Consider the following 12,476-nt stretch of genomic DNA (forward strand, 5'->3'; position numbering starts at 1 on the left):
GCAATCTGTTCAAAGTTAGTAGATATATATGCCCGCCTTTTGTTTCTTTCAGGTTTTCTCTGGCCGCTGCTATTTGCAAAATAAATGGCCAAACAGAAAACTATGTTGATGTTTATATCCAATAACTGGAGTCAGCAGTTTCACAGACGAATAACAACGACGTCTTGAGAAAGGCAGGGCTCTTTAGCATTTATTTTGCAGATAATGGAGATTTGTGTGTCTTTCAATGATCCTACTGTCGTTTTAAAATAAAAACGTTTTTAAATAAATGAATATATTATTTAGCATTCGTCCCACAGAGTTGTGATTGTTAAAGATAAGTTTATTTTCGTTATGAACTAAAAGCATATACGAAAGCCAAATTAATCTGTGAACTGTATAGATGAAACGTGGATGCAACTGGCTGTGTTTAGATGAGGGAATCGTGTGTGACTTTCATACACTGGTGCTGCATGATCAAAAAGCAAGACAATTTATATTTTTTCTTCCCTATTTTAAGTGTTACATTATATTTAATTGTGAGATGTAAATACTTGATTTTGACCTTAACAAAAACACTAAGACTAGTATTAAAAGAAAATCATCAGAAAAAGTTGGTAGGCATACGAGTGCTTGCATTTCAGGCGATGTTTGGGTATGTATGCGAGTGTGTTTTGTTTGGCATCGTTACATGTACGATTCACTAGCTATGTCTGCCTACATACATTCCACACATATGTCATACTACACATAGATTGTACACATTCAAATTCCAGCCAGGATTTTATAATAATTTTCTTTCAACTTTTATATTTAATAAAATAGAATCTAGCAGGAATAGGATATGTAAATGCTGTATAATCTAGAAAGAATATAATCCATTAATTGGTGTGTATGAAATATCTGATAGGAAAATAAAAATCTGTTTCAACTGTTTCCAAATATTACTTTCAAATGAAATATTAAACCACGAGGATTTTTTAAGAACGAATCTTGTTAGAATACAAAATTGAATTTACTTGAATATTCGATCTTCCTTTACAGCATTATTTTTTTTAAAAAAAACCAAGTGAATCTGCACAATCAGGAATGCGTGGGATACTACCGGAAACAGGAGTCAAGACAGGAATCAATTGCATGTTGAAACTATTTCTTGATGTAGGGAAGTCTATCACGGTCCTTTTGTGGACTTTTTCAAAAGATTCGGAATATTGATGCATCTGATCTCTGCAATTAATCTATACTACATCTTTTTTAACAGATTCTGTGCATCTGTCAGAAACGTGATTTGCATGTTCAAAATATCGGAGTTGTAAACTGTGGAATTTCCTCAGTTTGTAAAAGTTCACCGGGACCTCACGATAGAAATCTCACACATTTACCGTCGCCTGTAACTGCTTCATGCTGTTCAGTAGATCTTTCTAAAGGCTTTGGTGTGAATCAGAAGTCCTTTTGCCATTGCCTGTTGATGTGCTATGTGTATTTTTTTTTTTAAAGAGAAGGCAGTGATCTATGGAGCACTAATACAACATTTATCACGGTTAATTATGTGATTTAACAATACACGGAGCTCATGTACAGAAAACTGAATTAATTATATATTCATGTACAGAAAACTGAATTAATTAGATAATCCCTTCCGAAATGTTTAGACTAATCTATCACAAGACTGGGCTTTTCTTCAAATATGAGTTTTCAATTTAACCAACTGAATATATTTTAAATATGCTAGATGGTTGCTAAATAACTATAACTATAAGTGATAACCTAACTAGGGCCTTATGTCTAAATGCATAAATTATCTTCAGTTTTTCTCCCCTGTATGACCTATTTCTGTGTTAGTTCTTGTTCTTGGTGTCTTTTCTTATTCTAATTGTAAAGATAGTGAAGAGTGTCAGAGGGAGTTTTCCAGGCCGCAGACGTACTATTTCTTTACCTAACAGTTACTCTTGCGATTTCAGGTCCAATCCTGCATTCCTGGAGCACCCAAAAATTCCCATGGACTTCATCAGAATGCTCAGGATATGAGGCCTTAGATTGTTCTCCCCAACTCTGCTTGTTTCTCTCCCAACCTATGCCTGTGGACTATTTTACCCTCGTTTATGCCTTTTTCTCGTGTCTTCCAACCTGTCTGTTCCCCCTCTCTGACCCCGCCTCTGATCCCTCGGATATTCGGTTTCTTTTCCTTTCTCAATGTGTGTTCCTGATGTGGTCCTGTCGGAAAAGCTCGTTTACTCTGCTCGGGTCTCCAGTGGTTTAAGGATAATGTTTATCAGAAGTGAACGTGCTCAACTTGTTTCCATTTAACTGCTGAGTGTGGGCTGAAATAACAAAGGTCACATCCACAGTGAGTCGGTAGAGGGCAGGGGGAACCGAGAGGAATATGAAAACATTGTAATATACAACAGCCTGTTGATAACTGCGACCTGCCTGGCAAAAAGATTAATTTCAGGTACAAACTAATTAAATAATTAAAGGAAGGGGGCTTCCTTCCCCAGCTGGCGGACAGTGGCAGCGGATACTACTACGGCCTGTTTGGGAAGCTTCCCCGGCAGTTTTTGTGAGGCTCGGTGGTGGGGTTGAGAAGAGCGGGCTGGTCCCGGGAGGAGATCCACACGGGAAAGAAAACAGGACAAGTGTTCTTGCTCCAGTCGGATCAGACCGTGGGGCGGCTGGGGGAAGCGCGGGCTGCTCTCAAGCGGAATAACTGGGAACTTTGAAAAAGGGGAGGGGAGGCTGTTAAAACAAACAAACAAAAAAAAACGCTGAGAAATCCCATTGTTCCCCGTGTGGTTGTGCAGTCGGAGAGCCCCAGTTAAACTGATGGGCAGACGTGCATCTGTGCAACACCCCCTTCACGTAGGTAGGATGGCACCAGTTTAAGAGCAGAGCTGATCCCGGGGATCTTACTGGGACCAGTAAAGAGAGGTGGGCGTGGGATAGAAAAGCAGCCGACACACGCACCTGATAACAAGCGGAACGGCAAACGGGGCAATGTGCAGGGGTGACAGGCAAAAGTCCTGGCGGTGAATGCAATAAATCTGTTTCTTCTTAACTGCAAAGTGCGGGCCTGATCATGCTCCCATTTCAAGTCGCTGGGAGTTTTGCGGTTGACTTCGATCAGGCCCGAGCTGTATGTATATGAGATCTGCAGAAGGCTTTAGACTGACCACTCGTTTTCTTTGCATCCCACCCGCAGATTGTTGACAGGATCCCTGTGTTTAAATGGATGGTTTTCCCTGACAGGTCAGCGTCTATGCATATATTATATGAATATTATAATGTAAAGGCTTCCCTGGGTCTGCTCTGTTGAGTTACAGTTAAGCCCGGCTGTCTGGGGGTGGTCTTGTCTTGCTACAAGCCTGACTTTCTTGCGTTGTCCGGTTCACAATATCTATTTTAATGTATTTCCGATAGGAAATGGGTTTCACAGAATTAGCACTAGTCCGTGCCTGACAATATTTCTTACCAGAACAAACATCTTGGCTGCCAATTTTCATATGTTACTTTCCCCATGCACCGTGGCTGGGATGGATTAACTCCTTGGTGTTGCTACCGTACCAGATTTTGCCTAAAAATGGGGGGTTTTTTGCCCGCTCTGTCTTTCTGAAGTCTGATCATTCTCAATTAAAAATTTAGAACCTAGTCCTGCTATCCGAACTCAGGCAAAACTCCCATGGGAGTCAATGGGCGTTTAGAAGACATAGGGAATTCAGGATCTGGCCTCCTGGTTGGATCCATCTTTCAGTAAGAGGGACGAATATAGGCAGGCCATAGAGTTACTGGGGTCAGTGCCTGTGGGAAGGATCTTCATCAACATCTTTGGTACATAGGAGCAATGCAGGAGTCCTTACTCCCCTAAACTTCGGTGGCTTAGGACAGGATCCCATCACTGAATTCAGGGGCAAATCTCCCAGTGATTTCAATGCGAGTTCGATGAATGCATTAGCGAATGCATTTCCCTCCTGTTTTCACTTGAGATCCTTCCTCCATCTGGAATTGCACGAAGAATTTGCTCTGGCTACTCAAGACCAAATGCACATCAATTCCTAAAATGATTAGGTGGCTGGGCTTGCTTAGTTTTGAATGGCAACCGAGTCAAGACACATCAACACACACACACTCAGTCTATGATTTTCTGTAGAGATCTCGACTTGAATCTTTGTGCATGGCTTTAAAAAGATACTTTTCTCCACGAGGAAATTTCAACCGAGACTAAATGAAATGTAATCATTATATTTAAATCCCAACCTTTCCACCTTTTCAACCCTATTAAAAATTAAGTAAAGTAAAATACTCCCCCCCCAACAACCCATTTAAAGTTGCTTTTAATTGTTATTTACGTGTTGGTTGACTTTTAAAAGAAACTAAATCCCCTCAATAAACGTAGCGATTGAAAAGCGAGCCTTCGAAATAGGGATAATTGGATGGTAAATCCAACATTTTTGTACATAAACTGCCTAAATCTGACCCTTCAGAAAGGACAAAGCCCCCTATATGTGTGTTTAACGGCTGGATGTCAAGGGGTGCAGAGAAAAACGTGGCATATGGTGTCATTCCGCTAATGCCGAAACCCCTGGAGCATATAGACACATAGATATTATATTCATGCCGGGGAGTGAGGTTCTTCCAATGAAATGCTACTCAGGACGATTGACTTACACAATAAAAAGGGCTCACTTCACCCCGCCACTGCTCGGTGAAACTAAGAAGGATGCGTGTGTGTTTGGGATCGTAACAGTCAGACAGCTCTGCCTTTTGGAAACAAGGATCCCGACGTTTTCCTAGAGCTGCCCCAGCAGCAATGTTATTGCAAACTGCACAAATCCGAGACAAAACAAGCCACGGGGGGGGGGAAAGGCCTGAAGGAGCGTTTGTGGAGTCTTTAGACACGTGAGGTGACGGGGAAGAGAGAGGAAAGGCAAACCTGTGCTCGGGTTAGGTTTCTCAGTAAGAGGGGGAAAGCCACACCTTGTGTTTTGTCATTGTCAGTGGGTTAGTGATGTAAATATGCCCACAACGTCCAGATGAATAAACAGAGCTGGTATTTTTAGAAAAGAGGAATACAAGATCTCTTTTTAAAAGGTGGATTACCAACAAATTAGAAAAGCGACCGAGCCCTGGATGAATGGGCCAGTCTGTCGTATCAGGACGCAGAGAAGATTTAAAATATATCTTCAGTGAGATATACACTGGGATGTTTAGTTTAAATATGTGTATAAACAGTACCTCCCCGTCCCCTTATGATCCGCATTTTTATTAGCTATTTATTGCGATGAGCTAATAATATTCAGTGTGAACATTTGCTTCGCCAATGAACGGAATGACTAGCGTATAAGTGGCCGTCGAGTTTCACCCTGTGGGGGTTTTTGAATCAGATATCTCACAGTATAATAGCAGGATCTCGGACACTGTATCTTGCTTGAGATACTGCGAAATCTATTTCAAGCGAGACCTCTCTGGATGCCAGCTTGCTGAGTGCACAGATGCCGAGTACATGACACCTTTCTCATCTGCCTGCTCTGATAAAAGGTGTTTCACAGGGTTTTTGCTGTGGAAGCGCACAAAGTCTCTCTCGTCTTTCGGCTGCAGCCTGGAAATTCCCTGAGCTCGGTATTTTTACAGAGCTCTCAGATGTACCAATCCTCTTCTGCCGTCTGTTAGACAAAATGCACTTCAAGAAAGTCCCTGACAGACCCTTACTGCTGAAAGTGGCTTTCAACATGATGAGACAGAGAGCGAGAGGTTTTCAAAATCGAGTTCCTCTTTTTGTCTGAACGCCGCAAACTATGCATTTACTGCCGTGTCCAGTCACTTCCTACAAACCTAAAGTTCAGCTGCTCTAGTTAATACGGCACTGGGTCGCTTTCCATTCTCCTGGAGAGAGGCCTTTATGCTGGAAAAACATTTTCATTGTAATCCTGGTTACATGTTTCAGATAATTCTTTCGTTGAACTCTTGGTTCTGTTCTGCATTACAGTAACCTTTATATTTTCTTTTTGTATCTCCCACATTTGCATCACTGAGGAATACACATATGTACACTGGTATTTCCTTTGTTTTAAAATGTATACATATGTCCTCTATGTATACATGTGCATAGATGAAAGTAGTGGATATGGATAATATGCACACATGACTCACTGAAAACAATTTAGTATTCAAATGTGTAAGCAAATATTTCCTATGGTTGTGGAGTAACGGTTAATGAAATTTAGATTTAGCAGGTACTTCCTTTTGCCCCCCAACTTCCCCGTCCCGACTTCCCCCATTTAGGAATTGATTTGCTTTCAGAGATAAGTCGCATAATGTGGCTTAACATGGTGAGTTTTTGTTGCGTGAAATCTCAAAAGACACAAAACAGATCAGATCTGAGCTATAACTTTGCACTTTCCACCCTCGTGTTACAACGTGAAGGAAACTGGTTTGCATTCGGAGACTAATCAAAATCGAGCTGGATCTTAAACTCATCTATTCAGTCACAAAGCTCGAGACTGAGGGAAAACTAACTTTGCCAATACATTAAGACTCTCTCTCTCTAGTCAAAGAATTTATGGGTGTAATGGTCTTTTGGCTAATAAGCGCACTTAGTCTACAAACTCAGGAGGGTTTGGTTGTTTTAAAAGAAAACGGAGTATTTGTTCCGCTTTTTACAAGTCTTTTATATGATTTTTTTTAAAGGATTTGTAGGGAGCCCTGTGCTTTCCTGCAGGCCATCTGTATGGAGCCAAATCCTTCAGCCTTGACTCAGGCAAAGCTCCCATTGACTTCCGTGGGATGTTTGCCTGAGGAAGGGGTTGCGGGTTTGCAGACTTGCAGGATCCGTTTGAGGCTGAACGTGAATTCTGTCCCACCTCCGCGCAAAGACCAAAGTTTCTGATTTTGCAGTTCAGTTTCCTTAGGAGTGGAACATCGCCTGGCTCCTTAGCCCTAAATCTGAGTCCTGCCGTAGTGGCCTTAAAAAGAGTTCCAGGGGGGACCTTAAAACCCTCCTGGGAAGGCCAGTCCGTATCAATTTGACAGGGGTTCGTTCATTTCAGCCATGTTGTTGTGTGTGATAGATCGCCTTGGTCATGCATCAGGGGCACCATTTGAAGGTCCCGTATAAACGTAGATGAACGTTAAGGCCACTTATGGTGAACTTCTCCACGCAAACCGGTAGCGCTAGAAGAAGGTAATTTGTTTCATCCCCCATTAATACAGAGATGGGAAAAGATAGGCGGGGGGGGGGGGGGGGGGTGAAGAACTCACATAGACCCATTCTTTTTATATTAGAACTTGATCCTGCTCTCACTAAAAGCAATCACAGACCTCTTCGATTTCGGTGGGGACGCAACCAGGCTTCTCCATCTTAGCATGCATTTGTTTAAGAAAAATAAGCCCGTCGCATAAATCTAAAACATTTTTTTAAATTGTCCACGCGGGCGGAATGGCCCCCGCGATCTTGTCCGTGCCACCAAGGCTAAGGTCCCGTCCAAAGCCATTGAAGTCAGCGGGAGTCTTTCCCTGGGTTTCCGTGGGCTTTGGATCTTTTAAGGTGAGGCTACTGGAGGAGCCGGTTACTTGGTGTGATCCGGGATCTTACACAGCTCCCGGCAATAATGTGACTGTCTGAGACGCCGCATTCGATTTGGAATATTCAGATCAATCTGTTGGTTTGTCTTAATGACGTGTTAGTTTCTTTGGCCCTTTTAATCACTTTGCCGCCGCTCGTTCTTAGCAGGCCCTGTGGAAACCAGACAGTGCCTCATTAGGGCTTTCCTTGGGAAAACATTTGACTTAAATGCTCAGTGCGGAGTTAATTTGTCTTTGCGCTAGGATTTTGTGTTAAAGACACAAAGAGAAATAGACAATTCTAACGGCTGTAAAGCAGCAAAAAGCCACATTTTAAAGTCACGATCGGGTCTAATAAAGAAAACAGGTTTGCATTTGTCACATGTTATATGAATTTAGAGTAAATTAAAATAATCCCTCTATTGTTCTGTACTAAATTACAGTAACCAATTGGGAATGTTTAGGTAATTTCCCCCCATCGCTACATTTGCTTCCAGAACACCTAGTAAGAGCGCCATCTGCAGGAATACATATTTCCTCAAGCTGTTTTAAAATACCATTGAAACATTTCAAATGAGCGTTCTTGCAGCGTTCTTATTTCGGGGCATGGTCCTATAAATTATCTTTCAGTTTTACACACACAGGCGCAGCCGCACACCCACACTCCGAGACTGCCGATTCAGAACGCTGGTGTTGCAGAAAATGCTATTTATCTTTGTAGCTTTCCTTTTGAGATTCTCCCTCACATTTGTGCCGTGACAGGTGGAAAGGTATGTGCCGTTGACTAAGTCAAAGGAAAAGAGAAATTACTTTACCTGAAGGACCTCACTTGTATCCCGTGCACAAGGTATTCCAGAAAGGGAAGAATCACCACTATGCCGGGTTTTTTTTTGGATAACTGGGATAGACAATCATCTCTGCCAACTCCAAATCCTAAATGAGTAAAATAGGCCTTTAAAATGTGCGACAAAGACTCTAAAGCAAGAACTCAACAAAACCAGCAGAGCAGGGAAATATCCATAATGCAGAATTCAAACGTGTACATTTGTCTAGCTTTTTGTTTATATTTTATTTAAAAGGGGAGCTGCAAGGAAAAATTTTAAGAAGTCTTGGGCCTTTACTGTTTTTCTATCATATATAAAGAATGTCCCAAAAATCCAAAAACTTACTGTTTTTTTTTTTTTCGAGTCTTTAACGGAGTAGGCCTTGACTATGTGCAAAATTAGGCCTTCACTTACACTCATGTAATGCCATTGACTCAAATAGGTTTGCCAGGAATTAGCAGAATTTAGCCATATATTCAAAATCTCTAGATACTGAGACCACTAGTCTTTTAGGGATTTCATAGGGATTAGGTGACTGTGTTTTTGTCCCAGAAGTCCCATAGTATAGAATTCCTCTCCCTGGATTTTCATCTCAGTTCCATCCTTTCCCACTGTTGAACTGCACCCAAAACTATTTTCCCCCGAGATGCTTGTTTATTATGAGCGTTGTTGGTCCATTATCTTTTTTTGTATTAGAGCCCCTCTAATTTTCTCTTTTATAGTAATAGGAGGGTTTTAAACTGTTTGTATGATCTTTTATACGTTTTAAAATACAGCTGTATCATTGCATTTCGTCTCCTCTGGAGGCAAGGCGTTTTTAAAACAAAAGAATTAGTATCTTCGCCAGAAACTCATGATTCAGCATTTCTGGTGTTGCTCTACAACAAGTAGTGTGAAGTGAGATAGCACGAGGTACGTAAGCACGAAGGGGAACAAGAGTACATGTGGGTCTGAATGAATGCTGCAGTTTATATAGATGGGTATTGTAGAGAAGAGTAGGAAACAACGAAGGTCTGAATACGTCAACAGAAAGAAGATGTGTGGTGGAAGGAAAGGCATTTAGAAAGCAAGCGGCTTGCCTATCTTTGTCTTCCACCTATCGTATGCACACTGTAGCGTGCATCTGTAAAATGCTTCTTTATTAAATCTAGATTAATTGCATATGACATGAAAGGTGAACTGCAAGCAATTTTTTTAAAAGAAAAGTTTTGGCCTGCAGTCCCTGGCTTTTAACCTTTATAATGTTTATAGGACTGCCACAACTGAGATCTTTAAACTGGGCAGAACACAATTATTCCCGACTTGAGAGATGGGTTCATTCTTTTTTCTTTATGAGAAAAAAAGTACTTTTGAGATAAAATAAAGATGCTCTTTCTCGCTAGCTGGAGTCAAATTTTGCCTTGCATGGTTTACCTGATAGGAAAAGGGCTCCAGACCACCACTGCACGCACCTGAACTCCTTGTGGGCTGGGTTTTGTTTTTAATAATATATTTATTCATTTTTATAAAAGAGAAAAGCTATCATTGAATATGGATTTCAATTTTAGTTTTTGTTTTCTTAATAAACCAACTGCCTGGATCCGTATTTTGAACAATGCCGAAGTTCGGTTCACGGTGTTTTCCAAAGTTGTAGTGCAAAGTACATTTGTAGTCCGATTTCAGTGGGGGTGCGGGGAGAGCAGGAGAGGGGAGCGCTTATTTATGGCATTACAGACAGATATGCTGTTTAAATTAAACTTGCAACCTGTTTGGTTGGTTTCTCAGAAAAAGAGCTGTTGTCGAATTTGCTTATCTACACGCAGTATAATTGCTTATACTGCCTGCAATTACAAATAATCGGGGGGAGGGAAGGAAGGGGGAGAGAGGAAATCGGTTAGACAATCAGCTAGTGTAAAGTAATACATTTGGCCCAGAAATGCGAGAACACATATTTTAGTGTTGATTCTCACACCCGGTCCATTTACAAAATACCTTTATTCTCCATTTAAAGTCTATCAAATGAGAGAATCTTTTAAATAAACAATAATATAAAGTAATTAATAAATCAATTAATTAATTATAATTAATATCCGAATTCAGGGTTCTTTCCACTGCAGAAGATTAGCTATTTCCGGAAGGATAAAAGAAACTGGCCCTATTATTTTGATGGGGAAATTTATCTGTGCATTAAGCTTAAATTTGTCCTCATGAAAGTTAGTGTTACAGTTATAAAGAGAAAAAATAGTTTAAAACGACAGCAAGTTAAACCTACTATGTTGTATGTGAGAGTCACACTACTTCTTACAAGAAAAGAACAAAAGGACCCCAGCTACAATAATTCTTTTGAAATGGGCAGATCTCTCTTTCTCTCTCTGTCTAACTACATCTGCGAACCTATTGATGAAACGGCCGCGTTTATTATAACTGCGTGTTTTTAATTACATAAAGTGATTTTTCATCACATGTAAATAACTCCTGTGGATAGCCTCGTAACTACATCATTGAGAACACGCGCTAGCCATTGGTTCACTATGGAGGCTATTTGCTGCTCGGATTTCTAACGGCTTCAGAGAACGACTTTTATTAGTGGCTTCTGTTTTATGTTTGCTTTATACAAAAGCGCAGGATCTTTCTTAATGATAAATCACTAAATGAAATGAAAAGAGCTGGGATGAAACCTTCACTTACTCTGTCTGTCTAGGTCCAGGGACAAACAGCAATATATTTATGGTACTGGAAAGTCGGTGCGACCACATGTAACGATTTCTGTAAAGTTTGACCCCATTCACACCAGTATTAAAATGTTTCGGGTTTTTTTGGTCTGACATCTGTCTTGCTGTTTCAACCGACACGACCTAAAGGCCGAGCTAAGCTGTATTTTGTCCTTTGTAACGTGCAGCCCGTCAGAGTTCATCCCTGCTCAGGGCTGCGTGTTGGAAGCACAGGACAGAGCTATTGACTTCAACACCATCTCAGATCCACGAGAGATACAACAACTGTGAATCCAATTGCAATATTTTCTAACTGAGGCGTCAAATCAGGCTGAAATACAGCATGCAGCTTTTGTTTCAGGTGGCGAGGACTTTCCCCAGCGAGGAAGAATGAGACAGAAATCCTCTGCTCCAGTCTCAGGTAGCAAATAATAGACGCGCTCCATTCTGGCCCTAAATCAATGGCCCCGGTCCAAGCGGTCTTTAAGTTCTAGTGCTGCTGCCCGGCGACTGCCGCTCAACCGCTGTGTAGAGCAGCGGCCCGCAGATGCTGCAACAATCTCCTCTCTGTTGGCCAGAGGGTCTGTGTAGCTGAAGATCCCACCAGCTGCAACCTCAACCCCCGCCCCCTCCGTCCATCCAACCCCCGCGCAAATTGCTAGCTGTGTTACCACGGGTAGAGCCATCGTGGAGCTCAGCTCGGTGCTCTGCAGCCCGGTGGGGACGCAGTGGCGTTGTGTGACCTCTTCACCCCCCCTCCCCTCTTTCCACGCCAGAACCAGGGTTTGCAGGGCCTTCTGTGCCCATCCGGCTGGGCCTTCCCGGCACAACCCAAACTACCACCAGCTCCCACAAGAAGCGCGGGGGCCCCGAGTGTGGTAGGGTTGGGGCCTTAACCTGAGATCACTGCAAGTTTTCCTTTCATGGTTCACCTCTGAAAGATCGATTAGGCCATGGATAGGATGCTAATGAGCGGTAGGTACCCTGGGCTAAACGAGCTTCCAGGCCTCATACATCAGCCTGGGATTGTCCGCGCACTAGCAGAGAGGAATGCCCGTTCATTATTTGAATCCCGCACGTCCATGTCCATGTCCACGTTCACTTCCCCCTTCACTCGCCCAAGCAGACAGATCTAATCCCCCCTGCTGCACCTCGCGACTCCGAGATCAAAAGCCTTTCCATGCCCCCCTCCCATCCCCCCAGCGGGACTGATGTATAACGCTCTGCATCGCATTTGAAGTTGGATGGGGGTGGGGGGGGCGCCTATTTCCCCATTTCGTTTTACTATCGAAGATCTTAGGGCGCTGAGTGGCAAGTCTGTGTTTGACCCACCGCGCTTAGCAATCGCCCCTGCAATGGCTCGCAGGCTGAGCTTGGAAATTACGGCAGAAAAGGCTTCTCCTTCTCCGGCCTCCTATCTCAGCTGAGT

The sequence above is a fragment of the Emydura macquarii genome, unplaced genomic scaffold (genome assembly GCF_026122565.2).
Source record: "Emydura macquarii macquarii isolate MOO-44397 ecotype Brisbane River unplaced genomic scaffold, CSIRO-AGI_Emac_v2 contig_374, whole genome shotgun sequence".
Classification (NCBI taxonomy): Eukaryota; Metazoa; Chordata; order Testudines; family Chelidae; genus Emydura; species Emydura macquarii.